Source organism: Chrysemys picta, chromosome 20 (genome assembly GCF_011386835.1).
Source record: "Chrysemys picta bellii isolate R12L10 chromosome 20, ASM1138683v2, whole genome shotgun sequence".
NCBI classification, from domain to species: domain Eukaryota; kingdom Metazoa; phylum Chordata; order Testudines; family Emydidae; genus Chrysemys; species Chrysemys picta.
In genome coordinates, this window is record NC_088810.1 from 4,759,203 (window position 1) to 4,781,469 (window position 22,267).

General features: G+C 48.0%; 1 long non-coding RNA gene across 1 annotated transcript; it reads left to right on the forward strand.

The window, feature by feature from the left end:
• The first annotated feature begins 15,745 nt into the window (after window positions 1–15,745).
• LOC101947493 (uncharacterized) lies at window positions 15,746–20,091 on the forward strand. Its single transcript, XR_010594055.1, has 3 exons — window positions 15,746–16,067; window positions 18,667–18,775; window positions 19,248–20,091. It is a non-coding gene; the product is annotated as an uncharacterized LOC101947493 (long non-coding RNA).
• Window positions 20,092–22,267: the final 2,176 nt, after the last annotated feature.

A 22,267-nucleotide genomic window follows, 5' to 3' on the forward strand; every position in this document is an offset into this window, starting at 1 on the left:
GGGCTGATGGAGGTGTCACTTTGGGAGATAAGCAAGTGATTTAAGGAAAGAGAGTGAGACGTTAACTCTACAGAGGCTGGAGGGAATTAAGCAGCTGAACGTTGTAAAAATGTTTTTTTTTAAGTATAATAGAAAGAGAATTTTTGGTTTCTTTCCAACCATTCTGAAGGGAAAATGGGCCCTTTTCCAAAGGAAGGTCTGTAAATAAGCCAGGCAAAGAGACAATCTGATTTAAATCATTTGACTGTGAACAATTTAGTCAAATTCGCTAAAAGAACATAAGGTGTTTCTATTGGAACGTAACTGCCCCCAAATGTATACAAATGTAATCTATGTACAGCTGTGTAAAAATTTAAGCAGTGTAAGGGGATGTTAAGCAAAAGAGTATGTATGTATCTGTGTGTGTGTGTGTGTGTGTGTGTGTGTATAAATATATTGTGTAAATATGTGGAGTGTTTAGGACCTAAACCAACACTCCTGGTTTGTAAAACTCTGTTTTCTGGTTTTAAGATTAACTTGGTTTTGTTTTGTTTTTAAATAATACCACTAAAAATCTATTTGAATCTTTCATTCAAAGTTGCAAAACTGACAGACACTGTTTGCCAGACACAGGTAACTGGTGCTGTTTGGCTTTGGTATTGAGCATTTAACCATTAAGGTACCTCAATGCTTTATAAAGTTCAATATCTTTTTAAAGACCAAAGTGGTGGCTACAGCAGGGCAGTGAAACCCATGAGAATGGGGAAAGAGTCTAGATTCGTTTTCTGGTAACAAAATAGCAGATAAGAGCTGTAGTAAAAGAATAAGAAATAAATTTAAAAAAAAAGACGGTGTCCCTCTGGAGCAACAGCAGGGGTGAGGTGAACAAAAAAAACACTGAGCCTTAAGGTGGCTCTGAGTAATTAGACTGTCACTTTGATAAGGGTACATGAAAATTCTGTGAGCACAAAAGAAACAGTTCCACGGTAAGTAAAAAATGATATGACTAATATAATGTTCTAGAAGTTAAACTATAGAAGGAATGTGCATTTTCCCCAAGACATGTGCAGTGTACATTATAGAAGGGATAAAAGAAATGCAAACAAAACATGCTACTTAATTAAATCTTGTGGAAGTTGATTGTGTCCCTTTTCAGACAGAGTCTCTGAGCTGCTGATAGCTTTGGATCCAAAAGAAACCCAGAAAGCCTCTGTGTTAATGCAAATTACCTAAACCATAGAGGAAGTAGAGAACTGTAGCTGGACACAGTCCCCATACGCCCTGCTGTATGTGCCCCCCTTTTCTTCCCCATCTACTCCCTCCCTTTTTGCTCTTCCGAATGCAGTCTGTGTCTGTGTAGGTTTCCTGTTTTACCAGTTACCTTTCTCTTAAAGTGCGGTTTGCACAGTTTCCTATCTGAACCACAAACAGCAGAAGTCCTCACTGATGTGAGGTGATTGCTTAAAGCTATATCACCAATTGTATTCGTACTTATGAATAAGTAATCAATATGTAAGGTGTGACTGAGACAGTATGAGTGTAAGAAACCAGTCGCAAGGGTTGAACCGAAATATTACTGGGTAAGGGTAATCAAGGTGTATATGGGACTATATATAAACCTCCGACAGTAGCGGCCAACAGAGAGATGTAACCTATGACAGCAAGAACTCAGGACCGGACCGGAAGCAGTAGAGCCCTCCTACATATCCGAAGGGACTCCCGGGATTCTCGTCACCTAATGGTTCGATCTCTGGGCAGCTAGAGCCTGATCACCCCCTGTCACCTAAGATTGAAAACAACATCCATGCCTGCAGTCAGCCAGTAGAACGAATGCAACGTGCGTGTGAGTATTATTGTTCAGATAAGGGAAGCAAGTAATAAATCAAGTGCCGATACTACTCGAGTTCGACCTTGGTTTGTGGTTATTTCTTGGCTGGTTCCAAGAACAGGTAACCAGAGCTTCCCATAAATGGCAGCACAAAGGAGCCGCAGATAAAGGACAGACCTGGTTAGCAAGCAAACTACCTGAAACCAAAAGGCTCAAATTTTGACCCTTGAGAGGAAGGAGAAAAAAGGAGTCAAACCTAAGAATAAGAAAGGGACAGATTAACCCTAAGTAGAAACAAATATTTTGTGTGTGTGTGCAGTGCTGAAATCTGAAGACAGGTAAAAAGGGGTCTGCTTATATGCATGACACCCCTACCTTTTAACTCACCAAAATTCCAGGGAATAATACATGGTATAACAAGATACCTTGAATAAATTTTATGCTGATGTTAGTAGTATACTGCTTGATAGCATTCGTCACCATTCATTTTTGACAGGGTTTCCACGCCTCATTTAGGGCTTATGTCCCGCCTTCCCACCCCTTTTCTGTTGGCACCGAAGTTTGGCGCCGTCGGCCATTTTGAAAATTTGTGTGTGTGTGTTTAACTAGGGGAAGTGTTGTGTGTGTTTGTGCTTGGGTACATGGAGAGAAAATGGTTGAAAGAAGAGAGTGAGAGAGTGTAAAGATGAAAAAAAGAAAGTGTGGGTAAGGTTTAGAGAAAAAAGGAAAGAAAGGTTATTGGATGTGGTTGAGTAAGTAGAGAGGTTGGTAAAGGCATTAGGACTTAATCCTAGCCCCTCTGATTTCAACAATGTCTCAGGTCTCTTGTCTACTGTTTCATATTATTTAATGCTGTACATCATCTAAGGTTACAGTTTGCATAAAAGTGTTTTATAAAAACAAAACAAAATATATTCTCTAGGGGCTTAGACAAGAGAATGGTCAACAAAATTGTAATTATTGCTTTACAGACCTTGCTACAAAGTATCTTTTAGCTTGTTTTCATGAATATTTCTGATAGGCCGTAAGATGGGGGAGATAATAACTCATAAAATGGGAAGGTGCTTTCAAATAATAAATGCTTGCCCATGCTAAAGCATAACAACTAACACAGACAGGCTGCCTACAAAACCTTTTCACTATCAACATGCCCCCTAAAACTCAGGACAGCTTTCTTACCCCCATGGCCTGATCTCTGTGGCTCTGGCTTTTTTTAAAAAAAAATTGTTTGTTCTTGGTTTAGATTTTAAAAAACATTAAAAAAAGGGGAAAAGCGGTGGAGGAAGGGGGGGAAAGTCTGTGTGTGTGTGTGTGGAGAGCGGGGGTGAGGAAGGGTCCATATCTCTAGTAAAAAAACAGCTGTGTTTTTTTGTATAAATCCAAACTTTAAAAGCAATCTTTTATTGAAACACATATGTAAACTCCCCTCAATTGCCAGTTTTCATATTCTTACCCAGTTGTTGTTATGGTACTGTAAAAACACTATTTTTTAAAAGAACACGCTAGTATCTTAAGCCTTTTTAGTTCACTAAACTTCTACGAAATATCCCTAAGAGGGTCCGTGTTTTGTTACAGCTCAGGCAATACTGCTTTTTCATAATAAACTTAAAAAAAACCATAATGCTTCAAATAGGCCTCACTGCCTACAGAATATCCTTTTAAAAGGTCATGTTATGTTACAGCTCAGTCAATTCTGTATTTTTGTGTTGAAAACCTTTATAGAATGAAACACGGCATGTTTAGCAAGTGTTAAAAGTATGGGGGGAAAGTCAAGGGGTGAGGGTATTCTTCAGATAGGCTATCTCTGAGCTTCATGCAGTCACAAAGCGGTGTTTTTTGTCTTTTACAATCAGTAAATGGAATAAAATACTTCTTATAACTTAAATAAAGTATCTTTCAATGCAATCTCGTCATTTCTTAAAACTTTAACAGCGTTTAAAAACTTAGGAAAGAAGTCTGTAAAAAACCAAATAAACTGAAGGGGTGACCCCTAGAGCCTTGCTAAGGCTATAGGGCAGGGGTCGGCAACGTTCGGCACGCGGATCCCCAGGGTAAGCACCCTGGCAGGCCGGGCCAGTTTATTTACCTGCTGACGCAGCAGGTTCGGCCGATTGCAGCCCCCACTGACCGTGGTTCACCGTCCCAGGTGAACTAAAAAGGAGGGGGGTTTAGACATTACTTTAAAAAACGCATTTTAAAATGGTTTATAGTATGTGTTGTTCAGCTTTTGTTACAGGGCCCTGGTTGTTTAGATAAGAGCAGAGCAGGGCTTTGCTGCAGCATCACAGTTTTTACTAAAAAAAATAACCCATGTTAGTCTAAAACCTAGGGGGAAACTTTTTATCACTATACGTCACATTTATAAACAGGTTTTCTGTGTTTTTAAACCCTGAACTGTTTCTGCATACTTACGTTTTATTAAAACACTTATGCCTAAGGGGCTAAATAAAAAAATGTGTCTTCATATACCCTGTCTTTTCAAGTGTTTATACCTTTACAAGAATTTCACCTCTCTCTTTTTTAAAAAGGGGGGAAAGAAACAAACTTCTTCTCTCTAATCCATTGGTTTACAGAATAAGGGGAATATAAATTGGCTGTGACTAAGGACCTGGGGTTTTAAACCTGGGGTGTTTCTGCCTGCTCTATTTTATTACAACACACCTGTAAATAAAGGGATGTGTCTTCATATAGGTTTGTCTTTTCAAGTAATTATACCTTTGCAAAACTTAACATAACTTTTATCTGCCTGTGTTAAAAAGTTGGAGGAAGAAGCAGCCTTCTTATCTCTGATCCACTAACTCACAGAGGGTGCTTTGCCGCAGCCTCATTGAAACACTTATGCCAAGGGGGCTAAATAAAAAAATGCGTCTTCATTTAGGCATGTCTTTCCAAGTGTTTATTTCCTGAAAAGCCTTAATATAACTTTCACCTCTATTTGTTAAAAAGTGGGGGAAGAAGCAATCTTCTTCTTCTTTCTAATCCAATGGTTTACAAAATAAGGGATTTATAAACTGTCTGTTACTAAAAACCTGGGGTGGTTGTGCATAATTTTTTATTACAACACATGCAAAAGGGATGTCTCTTAGGTTTGTCTTTTTAATGTAACTTTATCATGTATTTGTTAAAAAGCAGGGAAAGAAGGAAACTCCTTCTCTCTCTCTCTGACTCAACCATATGCTGTCTATCTTTGCCCTTTGCAAAGGGGTTCTCTTTTCCCTTTTCTTGCCCTATTCTTTCTTTTACCCTCTCTTTTTTCTTAACCTACACAGGTATTGAATAGTTTAAATGCATTTTTATTCACTTTTTTACCCTGTGCTTACCAAGCAGGCTCGGCCTTTGTAAATTCCCTTTTTAAACCTAGTTTTTAATCATTTTCAATGCTTTTTTCTTAGTACCCCTTTATAGTTTTTGCCCATGTGCTTCCTAAACAGGCTCTGCCTTAGTAAATTCCCTTTTTAAACCTATTTGTATAGTTTTTAATATTATTTAATAAGTTTAAAGGCTCTTTTCTTAACCAACCCTGACAGTGAGTAGTTTAAATGCTTTTTTATTTACTTTTTTTACCCTGTGCTCACTAAACAGGCTCTGCCTTTAGTAAATTCCTTTTTTAAACCTAGTTTTTAATATTATTTAATGTTTTTAAAGGATTTTTTCTTAACCTCCCCTGATAGTAAATAGTTTACTTGTGTTTTTCTTAGCCACCCTTTATAGTTTTTGGCCATGGGCTTACTAAACAGGCTGGCCTTAGTAAATTCCCTTTTTTGGCTATATGGGTTCTTTTTAAACTTAGTTTTTAATATGATTTAACTTTTTTCTTAAACTAAACTTTTAAAAACAAATATTTCCTTTTTTCTTTAAGTTCTATCTTTCTATTCTTGAATAACCTGCCTTTACCAACCTCTCTCCTTACTTAATCACATCCAATAACCTTTCTTTCTTTTTTTCTCTAAACCTTACCCACACTTTTTTTTCATCTTTACACTCTCACTCTCTTCTTTCAACCATTTTCTCTCTATGTACCCAAGCACAAACACACACAACACTTCCCCTTGTCAAACACACACACACACATTTTCAAAATGGCCAACGGCGCCAAACTTCTGTGCCAAGAGAAACAGGATAGGAAGGCAGGACATAAGCCCTAAATGGGATGTGGAAACCTGTCAAAAAATGCATGGTGATGAATGCTATCAAGTGGTATACTACTGATGTTATTGTTAATATTAAACATTGGGATAAACTTGCTGTTATTAAGTACCCCTGTAACAATGTATAGTGTCTAAGATTTTTGGAAAAAAACCTTTAAGGTCATATGGCAATGATGCTTCTCAGCTATTACCTCTGAATAAACTTAAAGCTTAGCACAGCAGAAAAACATTACATACCTGGTCTTCTGTATTAAAAGGGAAATTGAGTTACACCACCTCATGAATGTAATGACTTAACAGTGGGATAATTTCCCCTAAACCCTTAAAGGGTAAAAGCCAATAAACCTGGCCTGCCTAGAGAACAAAAAACATGAAAGTATGGAGGTAATTGCTCTGTTTTGCCTGCAATCAGGAAGGGTATTTGTAAAAGGAAGGGCTATTTTAAGCAATAATCTGCCACCCCAAAGGGTTTAGAAACATGTTATTTTTGTCTTTCTGAAAATCAGGAAAATGCTGCCAGTATGGCAAGAGAAAGGTGAAAAGAATTTGTTATTGTTAGCAGGGACTATGGAATCAATACAAGAAAATGTGTCCCTTGCATTAGCCTGTACACTGGCCCAGGAAATAAGTCAGCAATTTTGGTCATTCAAATAATCTGGGAAGGCATGCAAGGAAATTTGCCTTTGGAAATGAAAAAGTTGTTGGAAAATGTTACAGAAGGGGAGAGACAAGTAATGGTGTGGTGGAAATTGGTAAATTTTCCCTAAATAAAGATCAAATAGTTCTACAAGCACATGTAGTAACTGTACACCACAGTCTAACTATTGATGTATATCCAGTGGTACCTGTGGGAATCCAATTAACCAAAAAATTGGTTGTGTATTACACTGATCATCATTCCTCGGCATATAAAGAAAACCAACAATGGAAAACTATTGACATGTTTCATTGTGTAGCCTATGAAAAATTGGGATATGTGTGTGAGGATCAAAATTTACAAGAAAGAGATAAATGTTTCTATGTTAAAGACAAAGGAACTCAAAGATGTATAAATATATTCGCTGAACAAAAGTCAGCTGTTGTATATGCAGGAAGGGGATTTGTTTGTGTTAGAAGTCATTGTCCAATGGTGGTAGTAGACGATAAGGAATTGTATTTTATGACCTATTTAGTGAATTGATGTTTTTGCAACATTAGAAGTTGTGATTTTGAATACTGTGTACCTGTATGGAATGTGAACTACTTAAAGTTTAAACCACAATTGTATCACAATGTAACACCTGTAACCTTAGGCAGTGCCACTCAGAGGATTCAGGGGACCTGGGGCAAAGCAATTTCGGGGGCCCCTTCCATAAAAAAAAGGTGCAATACTATAGAATATTATATTCTCGTGGGGGCCCCTGCGGGGCCTGGGGCAAATTGCCCCACTTGCCCCCCCACCTCCGGGTGGCCCTGACCTTAGGTATTATTATGACCATGATCAGAAAATTAATCCATTCTCGATTACATTCGCATTTACAAAATATTGCAAAGACAGAAAAACAAATACATATTGAAGTACAACATGATAATACAGACATCACTCATGTACTAAAAACTATTGCAAATGCAGGACAACACTCCTGGTAGGAAACACTATTAAGGTGGTCACCTGCAACTGGTATGCTAAATATCATGATTCTCCCCATTGTGGTGATCATTGGAATCCAGTTGGCTTTATTACTGAGCATAATAGCCTTGGCTTGCTGGATGAAGACAACTGTTTGTAGACTACAGGAAGCTGGCATGCAAAGTCAAATAAGGCCCTTGTTAATTATACCCAGGAGGAAAGCCCAAGGGGACTGTAAGGAAAAAGCCTTGAGCCCTAGGAACTGGGTAAAGGTGTGTGCCCCTAGAGTGTGTGAGTAACAGAGAATTTTGTGTGGGTAACACTCCCACTGGACAGAACCGGCTGGCTCCCAAGATGACTTGCCCTCAGGGCCACTGGTTCCTAAGTTCCATAATGTCCAGGCCATTCTCCGGGGTCCCGCCTGCCAGGTGAGGTCACACCTGACCTTCTGCAACCAGAATCCCCCTCTTCCACCACCTAGTTACGCATACAGCACACAGGGAAACTGAGGCACATACAGTATTCATGCAGAACACTCACGAAATCCCCCACTTTGTCATAGGTTGTGTTTAAAATAAAAATTTTGTGCAAATGTTCCATTTTCTAAAAACTAATAATGAGATTTTTTGGTTTTTAGAAAGGTTTCACAGAGATCTTGGCCGTTTAAAACTAATGATCACTAGAAAAAATTCACTGGCTAGGACGTTGTCACAAAAAATATCCCACATTTTTCAATTCCCACCCCCTCTCCTCCACCTGCCATATTTTAAAATATACTATTAATTAACCCTTGCCCTCCCATATCAGTAAGAAACGGACCCCAGTCCCCATGATCTCCATGTTATCAGCCATGTCAGGTTTCGATCTCGACCTGGCGGTTCCAAGATTTCCCAGTCAATCTCTTTTTTTCCTGCATCTGAACCTGGTAATTCCAAGACCCAGGAAAAACACACAAATCAAATACTGAGCTCAATGCAATGCACAAAGATCCCTTGCTCAGCACTGAGATGCGGCCGCATCTGGAGTGGGGTGTGGGGGCTGTTTATAGAAGGATCCCTTGCCCGGCTGGCGCAGAAATGCAGCCACCTCCAGGTAGGGCATCTGTTTAACAGCCACTGAGGGAAAACTCCTGGGCAGCTAATTAAAAGGAGTCTGAAACCAAATGGGGATTAACCAGAGGCAGAACGTAACAAACCAAACTAGGGGCTGGCCCGGACACCAGGGTTCCTGCCCCGGCTCTCACCTGAAGGACCAGGGGTCTGCCCTGATCCGCATGGATCCAGCGCAGTGAGCTCTAACCCACTAGACACGGCAGCCACAGTCCCAGCAGGAATCTGCCCCGGGCTGGCCCCTTCCGCCACTGGCTGGGGACCTATGTCCAAGCGGCCTCACCCCACTGATCAATGGGACCCTCTCTCCTGCTCTCCACGGCTTTTGCCCAGCCACTAACAGGGGCCGACCGGCCGGAGGTGGAGCAAACTCACCAACTGGAAACTTCCTGTTGTGGAAGATCTGCTCAGCAACCAGCTTCCCAGCACAGCCGCCATGGCCCGCACATGGGGGGCAGAGCTGACATGCCACTGGCCTGGGGCAGAGCAGGCCAGGTTCTGGCTGGGGTGGGAGACTTAGGAAGACCCGGACATCGGGGCTGGTCCCAATGCCCCTAGGGGGCGCTGTGTTCCTTTTAGTTCTAGGTTTCCCCCAAGCCCTTGTATATCTCAACACCGGGCAAGGAGTCCTTGTATAAACAGCCTGTGCACTCCACCTTAGAGGCAGCCACATCTCAGCACTGGGGAGAGGTCCCTATGTAAACAGCCCCAAGGACCCAGGCCAGATTCAGCTGCATCTCAGCTCTTAAGTCAAAGGACGGAGTCTGTGGTGGGCCGTGGGATCCAGCTGCCTCTCCTGAGCCAGCCGATGACCCGGGTCCCATCACAAGGGAATCCCCAGACCCAGTGACCCAGGACCTGGGAGACATTTGAGGAACCGAGAGACAGAAAACAAACGTCTGTGCTCAATGGTGCCTACTGGCATCTGCCCTGCTGAGAGACCCTAGAGGGGAAGGCCCCAGGTTCCATTCCTACGCCCCAGACCCAGCCAGTGCCCCACCCTGGGGCAGATCAGAGACAGTGCCCCCTAGAGTGAAAAAGCCCTATGCCCCATTCGCCCTACCCCGGCCAGCTCCCTGCGGGGGTCCAGAAGCCGACTGTCTGTGGATGCTGCCTGTGTCTGTGACAATCTCCCTTTTGCGTCAATGGCACCGAGATCTCCAGCCACTTGAACTGACTTCAGCAAGACATCCTAGGGCCAGATTCACAAGCTGACTTCCCCTTCCTGTCTTGAAATCTCACATCTCACCGCAGCCCTCGCTCTGACACCAGCAACCGCTCCATCCCAGGCAGATCTCCACACTCACCTGACTCTTCCCATTGGAGTCGGGATTCACTAGCCATCGTAACCAGGCATCTGCTGTTTCAGGGCGCTGTTCCTGGGCCCCCCACCCAAGAGGTGGATGCATCTCAGCTCCCAGTGAGCAACCCCTGGGCAGAGTCGCTGTGTGGCTGTTCCCCAGCTGTCCCGCCTGGAGGTGGCTGCATCTCAGCTCGGGGTGAGTGATTAGTGTTTGCAGCATGTACAATATGATAAGAGGTGTGAGCTGCTAGTGTTCAAATATTATTGTGTGACTGGAAAAAGCAGTAATAAAGGGATAGAGCTGGGATGGGGGGCAGGGAGTCCAACCTCCTGAGTTCTATCCCTGGCTCTGGGAAGGGAGTGGGGTCTAGTGGTCAGAGCAGTGGATCTGGGAGCCAGGACTCCTGGGTTCTGTCCCTGGCTCTGGGAGGGGAGCAGGGTCTAGTGGGTTACAGTGGGGGTTGGAGGCAGGGACTCAGGACTCCTGAGCTCTATCCCAGCTCTGGGAGGAGAGTGAGGTGTAGAAGGGCTCAAAGCCCAGACTCCTGGGTTCTATTTCCAGCCCCACAAGCAATATGCAGCCTCCCCCGTTGCAGGGAAATCGCAGGCAGCCCCAGCCACAGGGAGGGGAAGTGGGCAGGATGCTGGTGCTGTGGTTTCTGAGAGAGCATCTTCCTCCAACCCCCTCCTGTCCACACCCACTTCTACTTTCACATTCCCGTGCATGCCGCTTCTCCAGGCTCCGAGTCACAAACCCTGGGGAACCCGAGCTGCAGGGTCGGAGAACCAGGTGCCAGGCCCCCCTCTGCAGATCTAGGGGTAAGTGGATTTTGTTACCAGCTTTGCCTCTGACTTTTGGGTACTTTGGGGTACACTCATTTATGAGGGTTACTCTTCTGGGTTGGAGGGTCTGTATTTCTATGGAGCTCTACTTCTCCCTGCTGCAAGTCCCCTTCCAATGGAGCTGTCCTGCAGGACCTAGGATCCCCAGGGCTGGGTTCTTCCAGCCCCAGAATCAGATGAACACCCACCCACACACACACAAACACACACACTTTAGCAGAGCGCGTCTGAGAGGAACGGGTTAATCAGAACTCCCAAGCTGACCCCTTATATGTCCCTGGAATCAGCTGATTGGATCGAGCAGCATCTCCAAGCTGTCACCCTTGTATGTCCCACGGTCAGCATGTGCCAATCCCCACTGTAAGGTTACAATTGTTCTGGTAGAATCCATGTGATGAGCAAACCCCACAGGATTTTTGGGTGATGAAGGGATCTTTTAGCTTAGGTATGAGGAGCGTTGCTACAGAACGAATGAGGAAACCAAAAAACTCCCACGGGGGGGGGGGGAGGGGAGAGAGAGAGAGAGAAGCAACCAGTTTAATCATGAAAGTTATTTATTGGCAGGAAATAACCATTGGGGAGCCAAACCAAAAAACCAGATTTAATATTAAATCTAACTTAAATTTGATTGTAAAAGTCAGGTTTACAAAACTATAACTGATCACACAAGTCAGGGTCAGAAGGCTACACCGAGAGAGAGAGAGAGATGGGTTCTCACCGCTCCATGAAGCTTGACTCAATCAGGGGTCCCAGGTGATGGTGGTAGCTCAGGGTCCTGAGTGCTGGAGTCAGGCAGAGCCCCCAGCATGATCAGTCAGGAGAAGATGGAACTGATGCAGCTGTTGGATCCAGGCATCAGAACACTGACTGGAGTGTGGGTCCGGGTTTTTGTAAAGAAAGAATAATGGTTCAAGGGAAAACACTGGATTTGTTTGTGTGTAAACACGCGAGAATACCAAAGTTGTTTTGTTCAAGCTAGACATGGGAGCTGATCATTCCTGGCTTTGGGAGGTGTTCCTTGGAGGGAGCTCATAATGTATTTCACTATTTTTGATACCAATAAAGGATTCATTACTAGAATTGGTCTGATAACTGCTGAGCTGGATGTGTGCAGGTGAGGGCTCATTAACATCTGGAGCAGAGATCCCCCATCATGCATTGCTTCCCTGCTTTTCTGGTCCCAGAATTCAGTGCGGTTCTTGCCTGGCAATCTCTGTTCTCTATTCTGTAAGCTAATGGAGATACCTCCCTGTCCCATCTTCGATTCAAATGAGGCTAGGGGAGTTTCCTTAATTCTGTCATTGTTGTCACAGGGGTTGAGGTGTGTCTCCCACTGGCTTTCCATTGCTTTTTGTAAGTTTTTCTTCTGATGCAGGTTTGGTTCAAGCAGAGGCTGGGGGGCCTTCTGTCTTTCATGAGTCAGACAGGCTGGGTACTGCACCCTGGTTCCCCAAGAACACAGAGCTGCTAGGTAATAACCTATCCTCCATGAATTTATCCAGTTCTTTTTCAACCCTGTTATAGTTTTGGCCTTCACAACATCCTCTGGCAAAGAGTTCCACAGGTTGACTGTGTGCTGTGTGAAGAAATACTTCCTTTTGTTTGTTTTAAACCTGCTGCCCATTAATTTCATTTGGGGACTCCTAGTTCTTGTGTTATGGGAAGAAGTAAATAACACTTCCTTATTTTCTCCACACCTGTCATGATCTTATAGATCTTTATCATATCCTCGCTTAGTCATCTCTTTTCCAAGCTGAACAGTCCCAGTCTTATTAATCTCTCCTCATATGGAAGCTGTTCCATACCCCTCATCATTTTTGTTGCCCTTTTCTGAACCTTTTCCAATTCCAATTTGAGATAGGGCCACCAGAACTGCATGCAGTATTGAAGATGGGGGTGTACCATGGATTTATATAAAGGCAATATGATATTTTCTGTTTTATGAACTATCCCTTTCTTAATGATTCCCAACATTGTGTTCACTTTTTTGATGGCCGCTGCACATTGAATGGGCGTTTTCAGCAAACTATCCACAATGACTCCAAGATAACATAAGAACATAAAAAGATAAGGATGGCCAGACTGGGTCAGACCAATGGTCCATCTAGCCCAGTATTCTGTCTACCGACAGTGGCCAATGCCAGGTGCCCCAGATGGAGTGAATCTAACAGGTAATGATCAAATGATCTCTCTCCTGCCATCCATCTCCACCCTCTGACAAACAGATGCTAGGGACACCATTCCTTACCCATCGTGGCTAATAGCCATTAATGGACTTAACCTCCATGAATATATCTAGTTCTCCTTTAAACCCTGTTATAGTCTTCCTTGAGTGGTAGTACCTCATTTTATAGCTATAGTTGGGATTATGTTTTCCAATGTGCATTACTTTGCATTTATTAACATTGAATTTATCTGCCATTTTGTTGCCCAGTCACCCAGTTTTGTGAGATCCTTTGTAGCTCTTTGCTGTCAGCTTTCAACTTAACTATCTTGAGTACGTTTGTATCATCTGCAAATTTTGCCACCTCACTGTTGACCCATTTTTCCAGATCGTTTACGAATATGTTGAATAACACTGGTCCCAATACAGACCCTGGGGGACACCACTATTTACCTCCCTCCACTGTAAAAATTGACCATTTATTCCTATCCTTTAACTATCTTTAACCAGTTACTGATCCAGGAAAGGACCTTCCCACTTATCCCATGAAAGCTTACTTTGCTTAAGAGGCTTTCGGGAGGGATGTTTGCAAAGGCTTTCTGAAAATTTAAGTACATAGACTGGGTCACCCTTGCCCACATGCTGTTGACTCCCTCAAAAAATTCTAATAGATTGGTGAGGCATGATTTCCCTTTACAGAAACCATGTTGACTCTTCTCCAACAAATTGTATTCATTATGCATCTGATAATTCTGTTCTTTACTGTAGTTTCAAACAGTTTGCCCAGCTCTGAAGTTAGGCTTAGTGGCCTCTAATTGCTGGAATCACCTCCAGAGCCTTCTTTAAAAATTGGGGTCACATTAGCTATCCTCCAGTCATCTCGCACAGAAGCTGATTTAAATGATAGGTTACATACGACAGTAAGTAGTTCTGCAATCTTACATTTGAGTTCCTTCAGATGTCTTATCCAGCTTATGTAGGAGAAAGTCATGTTGGACTGTCAAAAGCCTTGCTGAAGTCCAGTTTTATTATTTCCACTTCTTTCCCCCTGCCAGCAACCAGTTACCTCGTCAAAGAAGGAAATCAAGCTGGTTCAGAAAGATTTGTTCTTGGTGAATCCATGCTGGTGATCACCCTTTCGTCCTCACAAATTGAAGGTTTTATACATTGCTCTAGTAGCTTTCCATTTGTCGAGGTCAGGCTGACTGTTCTATAGTTCCCCGGCTCCTCCTTTTCCCCCTTTTAAAGATGGCCACTCTGTTAGCCCTTCTCCCGTCTTCTGGGACCTCTCCTGGCATCCATCAGTTTGCAAATATTATTGCCAGTGGCTCCAAGATTTCTTGAACAGTGTCATGCCCCACTGATTTGAATTCATTTAAATTGGTCGGAACATCTCTGATGTGTTCTTTACTTATCCCGATCTGCAGCCCTTCCCCTTTGTTGTCTGTGGTAACTTCAGTGGTCACCCGCTCACATGTTGATTTTTGTGGGAAGACTGAAACAAAGCAGGCCTTCCGACGATCTTCTGATACCAGTTCGCGATTTTCCTGCCTTTCTTGTGATTCTTAGAGAAAATCTCTCTTTTTTTTTTTTTGGTGTGTGCCAATTTAAGGATTCTTTTAGCCCACGGTCTCTCAGGACTGTCTGGTGATTTGGTGATTTGGGGGTCACTGCGCTGCCAGAAGCCCCAGATCAGCCCCCTGCAGAGCCCAGCAGTACTGATGGTACCCCAGGCAGATCTGTCCCCCAAACAGCCTCTGCTCTCATACTTCCCACCCCCCGTCTGTCTCTAGGTCTGTCCCAGCCCAAACCTCAGCCATGGGCAGAGCCCTGCTGCCACAGCAGGATGCAAGGGAATGGGAGCTCCGGGCTCAGAGCCCCCTCTGGAGAGCAGGGGGTCCTGCCACACTGAGGGTCCTGATCCTCGCCCTGCTCTGGAGGGGTAAGTAAGCAGCACCTGCAGCCCCAGTGCAGGGGAAGGGTAGAACCTGCGCTAAGCGGGGCCAGGTCTGCCCCAGAATGTGAAAGGGAGACTGGCCAGACGGGGAGGGGAGCCCAGTGCCCCAGTGTGCTGCTGGGGGTGCTGAGCGAAAGGGAGCGGATGGAGCTCAATGAATGGGCTGTGGGTCGGGAGTGAGGGTAACTGGCAGAGCTGGGGGTGCAATTCAGGGTTGGTCTCTGCTCTCTATGGGTCCCACGTCAATCCCTCTTCGTCCCCTGCAGAGTCCCTGTCCCAGCTGCCCGGATTTACCCTGACAGTGCCACCATCAGTGTCAGTGCAGGAAGGTCTCTGCGTTCTGGTCCCCTGCACGTTCATGTACCCAGCCTCCTACGACACTAAGAATTCCCAGTCCTGGCTCTACAGATACTGGTACAAGGATCAGGCCACTGGGGGCTATGATCCGCCCGTGGCCAGCAGTGACCCCAGCCGGGGGGTGTCGCAGGAGACCCAGGGCCGGTTCCGGCTGACGGGGGATCCAGCGCATGGCGACTGCTCTCTGCAAATCAGCGATGCCCGATGGACGGATGCACGGAGATATTTCCTTAGAGTCGAGGGAGACTTTAGCTACAATTACCGCTCCAGTACAGATGGCACTGACCTTACGCTCACAATCTCCGTGACACGTAAGAGCAGCCGCAGTCACCGCTTATCAGCCCCCTGAGCCAGCCAGTCCCCGTCCTGGGGTCAGATCCAGGCTGAGCCTCTAGAGGGGAAAGGCCCCGTGTCCCCGACTGATTCTCTCCCCTCTCCCCGTGTCCAGGGCTGACGGAGGAGCCAGAGATCCAGATCTCACCGCCGCGGGGGCTGCCAGGGACGCTGCTAGCCGGGGAGCTGGTGACTGTGACCTGCACGGCCCCCCGGGCGATGCTCCGGGACACCTCCCCAAGTCACCTGGACGGGGCCGTTCAGCGACACAGCCCAGAACATCTCAACCCAGCTGGCGAATGGCACCTGGGCCCACAGCTCTGCGCTCCGTTTCACGTCCAGCCTGGGGGACCACGGCAAAGAGCTCGTCTGCAACGTCACGTACAGCTCAGCACAGGGACCTTCCACCCGCAGAACCATCCAGCTCCACGTGGGCTGTGAGTGACCTGCCCAGCCCCTCCACACTGCCCCCAGCCCCCTCTGCTGGGATCCCGACCCCTGGGCTCTATAGCTAGGGTTACCATATCTAATAAATAAAAAAAGAGGACCCTCCACAGACCCTGGTCCCGCCCATTTCCCCACCCCACCCCAGCCCTGCCCCTTCCCCGCCCTAACTCCGCCCCCTCCTCCCTCCCACTCCCAGCCACGCGGAAAGGGCTGCCCGAGCGCTACCGGCTTCACGGTTTGCTGGGCAGCCCCCAGACCCTGCGCCGCCGGCCAGCGCTTCCCCAGCGCAGCTGGAGCCCGGGAGGGGAAGCGCCCAGCCGGGGGTGCAGGTCTGGAGGCTGCCCGGCAAACCGTGAAGCCGGTAGCGCTTGGGCTTCGGGCAGCCCCCTTGCCTCCAGACCCTGTACCCCCAGCTGGGGACTTCCCCTCTCGGGCTCCGGCGGCGCAGGGTCCGGGGGCAAGGAGGCTGCCTGAAGCCCATTGCGCTCGGGCAGCTCGGCTCTTAAACAGAGCCAAAGAGTCAGGGGAGGAGCAGAGCCACCATTTTCCCGGACATGTTCTGCTTTTTGGCAATTCCCCCGGGACAGGGGTTTGAGTGCCGAAAAGCCGGACATGTCCAGGAAAAAGAGGACGTATGGTAACCCTATCCATAGCCCTTCACTCCAGCCCCTCCCCGAACTCAGCCCTGTGCTGGGATCCCCTCCCCCCACCATGCACCCTCAGCCAATTCTACTCCAGGCCCCTTCCCTCCATGCCCTGCAGCCCCTTCTCTCTTGGGATCTTCACCCCTTCCTGCCCCCCTTGGCTATGGCTCCCCTCTCTACCCCCAACCTGCCTTGCCCCCAAAATCCTCCTTTGCTGCGATCCACACACCCCATTGCATTCCCCCCTTGTTAGGATTTCCCCTCACACCAGCCAGTCCAGTTCTCCCTCACATCCCCCCAGGCTGTCCCACTGCGTCTCCTCCACCCCCTCCCCTTTCTGCCGGGATCAGTGGATGCTCTATATGGGGCAGAGTGTTAATGGGACCCAGTCACTGTCCGGCACTAAACACGCTCCGGGCTCGGTGCCCAGAGACCTCGGCCCGCCCTGCCCCAGGGAAAACCCCATTAAATGGCCTGTGACCCTTGCGCTGCAGATCCAGGCCAGAGGGGAAATCAGCGGCCGCCTTTGCAAGGTGAAGGATCAAATCAGGCATCAGTGTAAGGACGGCCCTTGTTCCCTTCAGCCGGAGGGAGATTTAGAAGGACACCGCCCCCTCTCCTGCCCCCATGTCTGAGCCCAGGCCTCAGCCCAACCCCGAACATGTACACAGACCTCGGAGGAAACGTCCACACTGCAATCAAAGCCCCGCAGCCCGAGCCCCGCGAGCCCGACCCAACAGACCCAGGCTCTGAGGCTCGGCGCCGCGGGGCTTTGAGGCAGCGTCGATGGACCCTGCCAGGCCTGGTCAGCCAGTATCAGCGTCCGGCTGTTCCGGGTGTTGATTTCAGATGCTGCCCTCTAGGTGGAGCCGGGAAGCCCAGCTGCAAAGTACCCAGGCCAGGCTGGCTAAGCCAGAGGGTGAAAGGAGAGGGCTGGGGAGAGACGAACCAAGGGGGGAATGCAAAGGACCTATGAGGGGGGTGTCTGACATGTCTGATGGTGGCTGGGGCTCTTCTGGGGGTGAGAACAGGGTTATTTAGTCCCCTGGCTCTGGCCAGGCCTGGAGAGGACACGTCTGGGGAGTGGGAGGCTGCCATAGTTAATTAGCCGCTTTGAGGGCAGCCCCATGGGGGCTAACTCAGGCTTGAGTGGACTCCTGGGACATCTACAAGGGCCATGAGCTCCCAGGCTGAAGGTGGAGAAGCAGGTGGGTTGGTGTGAAGCGCAACTGACTGAGGATGGGGCCGGATCAGTGTCTGGGGGCCAGCCGAAGAGACACCCCAGAGCACAAGAAGCTGTGGGAATCCCCTACTGGATACTAACAGGTTAATCTATGGGACTCCCTTCCCCTGGGTATTAGTAAGGTTAACCCGTGGGACGCCCGGCCCCTGGGTTTCTCTCTCTGACTATTAATTTGTTGCTGTGTGTCCTGCGCTCCCCAGACATCCCCTAGCTGGGGACCGCGCATAACTCATCCCGCCAGTGCCAGGGGCCCAGCATCAGCTGCAGTTGTTCCTTGTGCTCCCACCCCCTGCTCCGGCTCCAGTGGCAGGTGGACGGGGAGCCCCTGGCTGGGAATGGCTCTCGGGGGGCCCTGCAGGTCAACTCATGGGCCCAGGGGGATGAGGCTGTCAGCGCCCTGAGTTGGATGGGAAGTGGGGACAGGGACCAGGATCTTCTGCCTCCGTTCCAACATCCACAGGATGTACGCTGTACTGCTGAGCCCACCGGAAACATCTGAGAGCGCTTCCCCACTAGAGGGTGCGAGCTCTGATCTTGCCCCAGGGAGGGGATTGACTGGCTTTTCGGGGGAGGTGGGCGGACATTGGGCCACAGGACCTTTCCCCCTCAAGGAATCACTGGCTCCTACCCGGCCCCAGGGCAGGGGCTGGCTGGCTTGGATGGGGTTGCAGGGATCTATCTCAGACTCTCGGCTTGTTCCAGCTCCCACAGGTGGCCTCACTTGGGTGTTTATCGAAATCAGCTGCAAACTCGTCTTCGTGGCAACTGGATTCTTCCTGGCCTATTACCTCACCCTGCTCTATTACAGACGGTAACTCAGCTACCGACCCACCTACTGACCTACCCACCTATGTACCTACCTACTCATATACCTACCCACCGTTCTACCCACCTATGTAGCCACCTAGCTACCAACCCACTGACCGACCCATCTACCCACCTACCACCGTGCCTAGCTACCTACCTAAGGCTTAGCATCCTACGCACCCACCCACCTACCATCCAACCCACCTACCTACCTATGTACCCATTGATGCACCCATCTTCCTACCACCTGACCTAGCTCCCAACCCATTGACCCAACCACCCACTGATGTACCCACCCACTGACCTACCCACCCACCCATCTACCCACCTACCCATAAACTTACACACTGATCTGCCCACCTACCTCCCCACAAACTTACTGTCTACTCACCTACCCAACTATGTACCTACGCACCCATCTATCTATCTATCCAGACTGCCAGCCACTTATATACCCCAGAATCTCTCTCTCCCAGGACACCCTGCTGCTGTCATGGAAGCAGAAGGAAGGACAGGCCGGGGGCCAGGGAATCCACTGTGCCCGAGTCCGGTGTGTAGATCGGGACGTTCCTCAGCCACCGAAGAGCTGACAAGGAACTGGAATCTCAGAGGACTTAGGAAACAGAGAATGAGATATCAGCTGGGGGAACTGCCACCCTGGGAGAGGCCAACAGGCCTATCTAGTCTGATATCCTGCCCCCTCAGACCCATGCATGTGGGAAGCACAAGGAAGCTGCTTGTAATGTTTATATGACCAATAGATGATCTGTTTGTTGCCTTGATGATTATGACTTTCTTTGCTCTGTGATGACCGCCAGGCACCCAGATACCCCAGTGACAAACACAATTTGAGACCCTCTAGAGAACAGAGCAGACAAGCTGATGCTAGTTACTGATCCCTGCAAGACAACGCCCAACCCAGTGACTCTAACGGACGCTCCCAGGCAGCGCGGGGAGAAAGTTTCACCGACAAACTTTTTTTGGGTGCAAAATGCAAATTTCGCAACACCAAACTTTGTGTAAATCTGGGACGATTTTGTCAATTTGTCTGTTTTGGGGGGAAACCTCCCAAAATTCCCCGAAATTGAAAGATTTCATTTAGGCATTTTCAAAAAGAAACATTTCACTTTCTCAATTCAAACACACTGTATGGTTTGAAATTTCCTGTAATTTTACTTTGTAGTTAAAAAACGTCTAAAATGCTTGAAATCGAAACAAAAGGTTTCATCCTCAAACCAAATCTGTTTCTGACCTTCTGATTCGCAGAAAATTTCGACCAATTTCCATTTTTGGTTTTACATTAAAAGATTTTTTCCTGCTGACTTTGGGTTCCCTCAAAATTTATCAGATTATGCTTTCAGATTGACTCCAAAGTATTTTTTTTCAAATGTTTGGTTCACCAAAAAATTCAACAATTTTTCTTTTTGTTTCTACCTAAACAGTTTTTGGTTTGCTAAAAATTGTGACCATTTTTTGTTTCAAGCCACTAGCCAGGCAGGGAATGGGCCACTGGGCCTTTCCCCTCGTGTGGGTGATGACTTGGATCCAGCTGCAGGGTGGGGGACTGGCTGGCTCAGGCAGGGCCGGCTCCAGGCAGCAGCCGACCAAGCACGTGCTTGGGGCGGCACCTGGTAAGGGGCGGCCAATCTTGGGTTGGCAGGGGGGAGCTCGGGTTTTGTTTGGTTTTTTTGGTTCGGTCGGGCGGCACTGGGGGTGGGGTGGGTTGTTTTTGTTTCAGCAGCGGGGCAGTCGGCAGCACGGTGCTGCGCGGGGGGGGGTGGCGACGAGGCGGGGCGCTCCACGGGGGGGTGTTCGGCAGTGGGGGGTGTTCGGCAGCGCAGCGCACGACAGCGGGGTTGGGCAGCGCGGTGCTTGGCTGAGGGGTATAGCAGCAGGGGGGTTCAGCAGCGCACCGCTCGGCAGGGGGGAATGGCAGAGCGGCGCGGCGCTCCGCGGGGGGCGTTCGGCGGTGGGGGGATTCAGCAGAACGCCGCTCGGCGGGGGGGATACAGCAGCACGGCGCTCTGAGTGGTGGGGTTTGGCGGTGCTCGGTGGGGGTTTTAGGCGGCGTGGCACTTGGCGAGGGGGGTGTTCGGTGGCGGAGGGGTTCAGATGTGCAGATAATAGCAGCTCCTGTCCCTGTATCTCATTTTCTCGATGCCCAAGTAGCAGCTCCTGTTCTCCAGGTACCCCAGCATCCAGAAGTGGCCCTGTGCCTCCCCCACCACCTCTCTGAGGATGTTGGCAGCGACGGGTTTCCCCCAGAAGATGTCCGCTTCCTCCATGAACCAAGACCCACAGGTCCCCCCATCCGATCCGGGCCCCATCGGTGGCCTGAATCTGCAGGGGATGATGAAGCAGAGACCCACCCAGGCTCGCACCGATTCTGGGAGCCTCAGGCCCAGGTCTGGGCTCTGGGCAAAGAATCCTGCATAGGAGAGATGGGATGGGAGGAACACGCTGTTCTGGACGGAGCCACCAGATGGCGCAGTTACACAAAGCCAGACATAGTCTTAGTGTGTGAGCAAGTGTTAAGTCTTTGGAGAAATGCTGGATTGATTGTGTTCAATATTTTTATGTAGATATATACCTCTCTCTCTCTACATATATACATATGTGTGTGTGTATCTAATATTATGTTATTATATAGCTTCTGAAACACATATATACATACACAAACAGAGAAGTATATGTACACAATATATCTAATTATGCTAAGTTTTATGTTAAGATAATATATATGTGTGTGTGTATACACACACATATATACAGAGAGAGAGGGAGTACATACAGACAGTGCACACACACATATACTGGATATATACATATGTTGACTTTTATTTTAGGATATATTTTATATAATGATGCTAATTATGTTTTGTTTCTTGTATTAAACCTATTACACCAGATCTGGGTTGTGTCACAGACTCCCAGCCACGGGCTCTCTCAGCTCCCTACGGTTCCTGGGAGGACCCCCCTTCAGTGTGACAGCTCTTCTTGGGGTCACACACACTCTGGTGGGTTAAGACCTGGGCTCCAGCGCCTCCTGGAACCACAGCTCCCGAACCTTCAGCTGGCTGTCTCTCGCCATCAGACCCCTCAGGGTGTCCCCTCCCTCTGCACCACAGGGGCATCCCCACCCAGAGGGAGTATCGCCCCCTGATCTCTACCCTGCAGTGACTCTCAGCCAGTGTAACACAGGAACCAGAACAGGCAGTTCTCAGGGCCCTCGGGCCTGGCCAGTCTCAGCACAGTCCAGCTGGGTCTGTCCCCATCCAGGTAGCTCAGACCCCTCTTTGTCCCCAGTCCAGAAGTGACCTCCTTCCCACCGAGCCCCCCATATCCCCTCCCCCACCAGCCCCTCCTCCACCCTTTGTCTTTGTTCCTGGGCAAATAGGTCGTCTGGGCTCCATCTCTTCCATCCTTTGTTTCCCAACTGACCAGAACCAGCTGCCTTATCGGGCCATCTCTCCTTCACTTTTTATCCTCCTACGGG